The 7,216-nt window shown below is 39.2% G+C and overlaps 1 pseudogene; it reads left to right on the top strand.

Moving 5' to 3' along the window:
- Positions 1-6,954, top strand: part of LOC121032385 (60S ribosomal protein L6-like) — a 7,775-nt pseudogene extending 821 nt beyond the window's left edge.
- Positions 6,955-7,216: the final 262 nt, after the last annotated feature.

Genomic DNA, 7,216 nt, shown 5'->3' with positions numbered 1-7,216 from the left:
GGTTTTTGGGTTTTTTGCTTTTTTTTTTTTAAATCCATACTCCATCCACTTTTCTCATACTTTCTTTCACTACCCTAAGAAATTTAAGAGGAACTTACCTGGGTGAACTTTTTAGTGAATATAAATGTTCCTTTATTACCATAATGTAGACAATGCACTATGCTATGGCTTTAATATGGTTTGGGGTATAATAGATGTACTCACTGCTGTTTTTCATCATGCAGTATTTTATTGTTTTACCATTTATTAAGCACTGGTAACATGCTGGAAACTGCATATTATTGCCAGTCACTGCCTCCCAAGTCTGCTAAATATTTAAAGAAATAAATACTGCAAAAGCTACCTTGTGTATAAACAATGACTGATTAGCCGTGACCCTAAGAAAGGGCTAGAAAAAAAATAATCACATCTATCACCTTCCACTCCGCCATTTGGCACCCTTTGCCTGACATTCTCTGACACGTTATTACTACAGTTACATGATGCTTCAGAAAATTTTACTTCAGTTATTAACTGATTTTTTAAATTGAGGCTTTAGAAATAAATTACTTCAATAACTATAGCTACACCTTTGGTAAGCCAAACACACACACACACACACACACACACACACACACACACACACACAAAACTGAAACCATTAACTTGTTTCAGCTAAGTACAGAAATTCTATACTTCAGCTGAATATAGCTATTCTGCACATTTTATAAATTCTCTGTATTTTTAAATATATATTCTGTTTTACTTCAAACCAACAATCCTTCACTAACGGGTTAAATGTCTTCTCACTAGTGTTTTGATGTGAATTTCTGTCTGAATTTGTTTGCTTAATGTTACCTTCATCTGTGGACTCTATGCTTCTACTTACCATGTAGAAGTGTTACTAGCAAAGATCTATCGGAATCGTGCCATAGTTATGCAGTCCCCTGTTATTATAGTACTTGGCCCTGTCATTCTAACTTCTCCAGGCTTGTTCTGTTGCTGCTACCCCTCTCTAGGCTGCAATTACCTCCTCCCTCCTTCTCTCTTGGCATGCTGTGCTTTTGTGCATTGCATTACACTATTCTGGCTCCATTTCCTCCTTGCTGTGCTCTGCATCTGCTCTTAGGAAGATAGAAACAAATATTTATTAACCTCCTACTAAGTTCCAAACACTAGCCTGAGAGTGTCCCATAGGATGCCCCAGTCTTCGAAGGTTCTTCATTCTAGCTGTCTGCCCATGGTGCCCCTGATTTTCAGAAGGGCAGTGCTCTCTGTTCGCCCAGCATGTCTTTGAGCATGTTTATGGTTCTGACGCAGGTCTGTCTTTATCAGAATTATTTAGGAACTGTTGCTTTGAATAAGTTTTTGTATCAGGGGAGACTTTTATCCTAGGCAGCTCAGGGCTTGAAGACCAGGTTTATAAATCACTCCCAGACCTGAAAGCCTCAGGAATGTATACAGCCGCCAGAAGTGGAAATCCAAATGAGCACATGGGCTGAGTGAGGACTGCGGCAAATTGGCGAGCCTGTGCCATCTCAAATGAGCATCGCTCTTCTGCAGATAATGGTTACCATGTGACAATAACAGGTCACTGTTGCTAAATTTAACTTTTCTTAAAGCCCATATCCGGAATTTTATGCCAAATTTCCCAATTTCCAACTGTCACGCAACTCATTCAAGTTGATTTTTTTTTTAAACACTTTTTTTTTTTTTACTACATTGGGCTCAAGGTCTGCAAATTTGCATTCTCTGATTTCAAGGAAACTTACAAAGGTAAAGGTAAAGGAACAGACACACACACGCTCTCTTTTTTTAATCTTTATTTTTGAGACAAAGAGACAGTGTGTGAGTGGGGGAGGAACACAGAGAGAGGGAGACACAGAATCTGAAGCAGGCTCCAAGCTGTCAGCATGGAGCTCCATGGGAGGTTCAACGTGGGGCTGGATGCAGGGCTGCATGCAGGACTAGATGCAGGGCTGGATGCGGGGCTCATCGTGGGGCTCGTCATGGGGCTCGTCATGGGGCTGGAACTCACAAACCACAAGATCATGACCTGAGCCAAAGCCGGATGCTTAACCGACTGAGCCACCCTGGAGTCCCAGTAAAGGAACGTGGTATCAAATGGCAGCGATGGGAGGGGAGCAGAGCAGTGGGGCATAAACTTAACTTTTTCAGAGTTGGTGACTTATGTCCCTTTGCAAGGCGGCTTGCACCTTTCTCTGCCCATCCTTTTTAGAGTTTTCTGCTCACAAGTTAAGCCCACTGGAACATTACCCCTACCATCCCTAGGTAGTATTAGGAATCCAGTTGTAGCATAAATTTATCTCTTCTTGAATGTAACTGTTTTAGTTTGTAGCTTCAGGCTGATGGGACAATCTGGCTGTGCCATCTGCCAACCCACCGAAAGCCACGGTGGGTTTGACCGACCTAGCTGCCAGGGCAGACCCGCCCATCCCCTCCCTGCTCGCCATTCCATTTACATCTCTCCTAAACTACTCTCCTAAAGAGGATGGCCCACTCACTGCATCCCACAGGGAGTTGATGCTATTTCTTGGGCTACTAAAGGCCATATGTTTACTACACAAATAAATAATGTAAGGCTTTCTCTTGATTTCTCTCCCTGTGATGTCTACCTCTTTTAAGTTAGAATGAAAACATTTAGTGAAGAAGTGTGCTTGTCTTAACCATACTCTGAATGAAGCCAATCAAAAACCTTCCAGTACTTCCAGAAGAAAGAGTCTAATTTCTGATCACTCTATATTCTACCTTACATGTTTATGTTTGCAGACTTAAAAGAGTAAAAGGATACTTTAAAATCTTATTTTATTTTAGTCATCCATAGTCTCATTACCCAGAAAACAGCCTTATGACATTTTTTTGTGGATTTCCTTCATCTTTTTTAGTTTTAATTTTTTGACAGAGCAGTGATAATATGATTTGTAATCACCGTTTATGCAGCTTGTTACCTCCCCCCGTTTTTACCTCATGTTATATTGTGAGTTTTCTCTTGCCAATAAACTTCATAAACATTTTTGTTGTTTTATCATATATGTCAGCTTCTACTAACCATTCCTTTCTCGTGGAACATTGGGAAGATTTCTAAATTTTGGTCTTATAAATAAACATATTTGCATTTGTTATTGCTGCATGAGAACAGACTCCTACAAGTAAAATTATTACATCAAAGGGTACAAACACTTTTAAGACCCTTTGATGCATATTTCCAAAGTGTTTTCCAAAACGGTTATGCCTGCCAATTTACACTGTAACTAGCAGTAAATGAGAGAGCTGCCTCAGGGAACTCGCACCAGCTTTTAAAACCCTTGCTAATGTGACAGGTGATCATTTTTTATTTGCATTTCTTTGATTGCTATTGTGAGGTGTACCCACTTTTTATTATCATGGCAAAAAATGCATAACATGAGATCTACCCTCAACAGATTTTTTTAGAGTACTGTATGGTGTTGTTAACTCTAAACACAGTGCTGTCCAGCAGCTCTCCCTAACTTTGTCATCTTGCATGACCGAAACTTTATACTCCTTGAACAGCAACTCCTCGTTTCTCTCTCCTCGCAGCCCCTGGCAACCACCATTGCACTTTCTACTTCCGTGAGTTTGACAATTTTAGATACCTCGTATAAGTGGAATCGTGCATTATTTCTCCTTCTGTGCTGGCTTAGTTTTTAGCAAGCTGTCCTCAAGGTTTACCCATGACATGGCATAAAACAGGATTTCCTTCTTGTTATGGCTCAATAATATTCATTTTATGTGTACACTACAATTTTTTTATAGGTTCATCTGCCAGTGGGCCTACAGGACAGCTACAGGTTGTCCTAACCACTTGGCTATTGTGAATAATGCTGCAATGAACACAAAAGTGGGGATCTCTTTGGGTGCCTGACTTCAGTTATTTTGAGTAAACACCCAGAAGTTGAACTGCTAGATCATATAGTTAGTTCTATTTTTAATTTTTTTTGAGGAAACTCCCTTTAGTTTTCCATAATTGCAGGCACCATTTTATATTCCCACAAGCGGGCACAAAGGTTCCAATTTCTCTACATCCCCATCAACATTTGCTATTTTTGGGGTTGTTTTGTTTTGTTGATCGTGAACATCCTAAAAGGTGTGAGATATCTCATTGTGGTTTTGATTTGCATTTCGCTAATAATTGGTGATGTTGAACATCTTTTCATATATCTGGTATTTATCTTCTTTGGAGAAATAGCTATTCAGTTCTTTTGCCCACTTTTAAGTTGGGTTATTTCTTTTTTTGCTATTGAATTATATGAGTTTCTTATGTTTTTTGGATATTAACTCTTTATCAGACATATGGTTTGCAAATATTTTCTCCCACTCTATAGGTTGCATTTCCACACTGTTAGTTATTTCCTTTGCTGTGGAAAAGCTTTTTAGTTTGATGTCGTCCCATTTGTCTATTTTTGCTTTTGTTGCTGGTGCTTTTTGGTGTCAAATCCAAGAAATCATTGCCAAGACCAGTATCATAAAACATTTCCCCTTTGTTTTCTTTTAGGAGTTTTACAGTTTCAGATCTTACGTTCAAGTCTTTGATCCATTTGAGCTGATTTTTTTGTATGGTGTAAGATGAGGGTCCAATTTCATTCTTTTACATGTGGATATCCAGTTTTCCCAGCACATTTATTGAAGGGACCCTCCTTTTCCATTGTGTCTTCTTAACACCCTTGTTAAAGATTTGTTGACCGTATTTGTGTATGATTGTTCCTGGACTCTGATCCATTGGTCTGTAAGTCTATCTTTATGCCAGTACCATACCGTTTTGATTACTGTAGCTTTGTAATATGTTTTGAAATCAGGAGGTGTGAGCCCTCCTATTTGTTCTTTTTAAGATTGTTTGGGCTCTTTGGGGTTCTTTGTGGTTCCATATGAATTTTAAAATTGTTTTTTCTATTCTATTAAAAAGTTGGGGTTTTGACAGATTGCATTAAATCTGTAGGTTGTTTTAGGTAGTATGAACATTTTAACAATATGAAGTCTTCCAATCCACGAACAGGAGATGTCTTCCCATTTATTTGTGTCTTCTCTCATTTCTTTCATAGATGTTTCGTACTTTTTAGTATAAAACTCTTGGCTCCTTGGCTTCTTCCTAAGTATTTTATTCTTTCTTATGCTACTGTAAATGGCATTGTTTTCTCAGTGTCCTTATCAGATAGTTCATTGTGGGGGCATCAAAACACATCTAATTTTGGCATATTGATTTTGTGTCCTGCAACTTTACTGAATTCTTTTATTACCTCTAACGGCTTTTTTTGGTAGAATTTTTAGGCATGCCTACATAGAAGATCATGTCATCTGTGAGCAGAGATAATTTTACTTCTTTTCCAATCTGGATGCCTTTGATTTCTTTGGCTTGCCTAACTGCTCTGGTTATCTTGCCTAACTGAATAGAGGTGGCAAGAATGGACATCCTTGCCTTTTGTTCCTGATCTTAGAGGAAACACTTTCAGTTTCTCACCATTGAGTTTGATGTTAGCTGTAGTCTTTTCATACGTGGTCTTTCTTATGTTGAGATAACTTCCTTTTATTCCTGGTTTGAGGTTTTTCTTGTTTTGTTTTGTTTCAATCAAGAAACGGTGTTAGATTTTGTCAAATGCTTTTTCTGCCACATATTAAGAGCATCATGAGATTTTGATCCTTTATTCTGCTAATGTGTCAAACCATCCTCATACAGCAGGGATAAATCTCACTTGGTCATGGTGTATGATCCTTTTAATATGCTGTTAAACTTAGTTTGCTAGTATTTTGTTGAGAATTTCTTCATCTATATCCATCAGGGATACTGGCCTGATGTTTTTCTTTTTCTAGCTTTGGTATCAGGATAATACTGGCTTCATAAAATGAGTTTGGAAGTGTTTCCTCTTCTTCAACTTTTTGGAAGAGTTTGAGAACAATTGATGTTAATTCCTTAAATGTTTAGTGGAATTGCTCTTTCCCATCTTGCAAGATGACAGGTGAAATGCTGAGAAGCTCAATACTGACGAGAAGAAACCTGGGGCACCTGGGTGGCTCAGTCAGTTAAGTGTCCAACTTCTGCTCAGCTCATGATCTTGCGGTTCGTGTGTTCAAGCCCCGCACGGGGCTCTGTGCTGACAGCTCAGAGCCTGGAGCCTGCTTTGGATTCTGTGTCTCCCTCTCTCTTTGCCCCTCCCCCACTCACAAAAATAAACATTAAAAAAAAAAAAAAGTAACCTCAAGACTAAAACACCTAAAAAGGGGAAGCCCCACTGCAGCTGGAATCCTGTCCTAGTCAGAGGAATTGGCAGATATTCCCGATCAGCTATGTATTCCAGAAAGGCCATGTGCAAGAGGAAGTATTCAGCAGCTAAATACAGGGTTGAAAAGAAAAAGAAGGGGAGGGTTCTTGCTACTGTCACAAAACCAGTTGGTGGTGACAGAATGCGTAGGTATAATCCTACTGAAGATGTGCCTCAAAAGCTACTGAGCCACGGCTAAAAACCTTTCAGTCAGCATGTGAGGAAGCTGCAAGCTAGTATCACCCCTGGGACCATTTTGATCATCCTCATTGGGTGCCACAGGGGCAAGAGGGTGGTTTTCCTGAAGCAGCTGAGCAGTGGCTTGCTATCTGTGCCTGGACTGCTAGCCTTCAACTGAGTTCCTCTGTGTAGAACACACTAGAAATTTGTCACTGGCACCTCCACCATTGATATCAGCAATGTGAAAAATCCCCAAATATCTCACTGATGCTTGCTTCAAGAAGAAGCTGTGTAAACTCAGACACGAGGAAGGTGAGATCTTCCACACGGAGAAAGAGAAACATGAGATTATAGAGCACTGCAAGGTTGATCAGAAAGCTGCGGACCCACAAAGCTGTTCCTCAACTTCAGGGCTACATCCACTTTGTGTTTTCTCTCACAAATGGAGTGTACCCTCACAAATTGGTGTTCTAGATTTCTTACAAAGAACCTAATTAAATAACTGATAAATGATAGATGATACATAGATAGATAGATAGATAGATAGATGATAGATAGATAGATAGAGGAAGTCACCAGTGAAGCCATCATCCTGGAATTTTCTTTGTTGGAGGTTTTTGATTGCTAATTCAATCTCTTTACTAGTTATAGGTCTGTTCAGGTTTTCTATTACTTCACAATTCAATCTTGGTAAGTTACATGTTTCTAGAAATTCATCTATTTCTTTTAGGTTATCCTGTTGGTTGGTGTAGAGTTATTCTTCG

The sequence above is a fragment of the Herpailurus yagouaroundi genome, unplaced genomic scaffold (genome assembly GCF_014898765.1).
Source record: "Herpailurus yagouaroundi ecotype Mexico unplaced genomic scaffold, PumYag 141, whole genome shotgun sequence".
Classification (NCBI taxonomy): Eukaryota; Metazoa; Chordata; class Mammalia; order Carnivora; family Felidae; genus Herpailurus; species Herpailurus yagouaroundi.
Note: the sequence above shows the minus strand (reverse complement) of the source record. Positions and strands in the feature narration are given on the sequence as shown.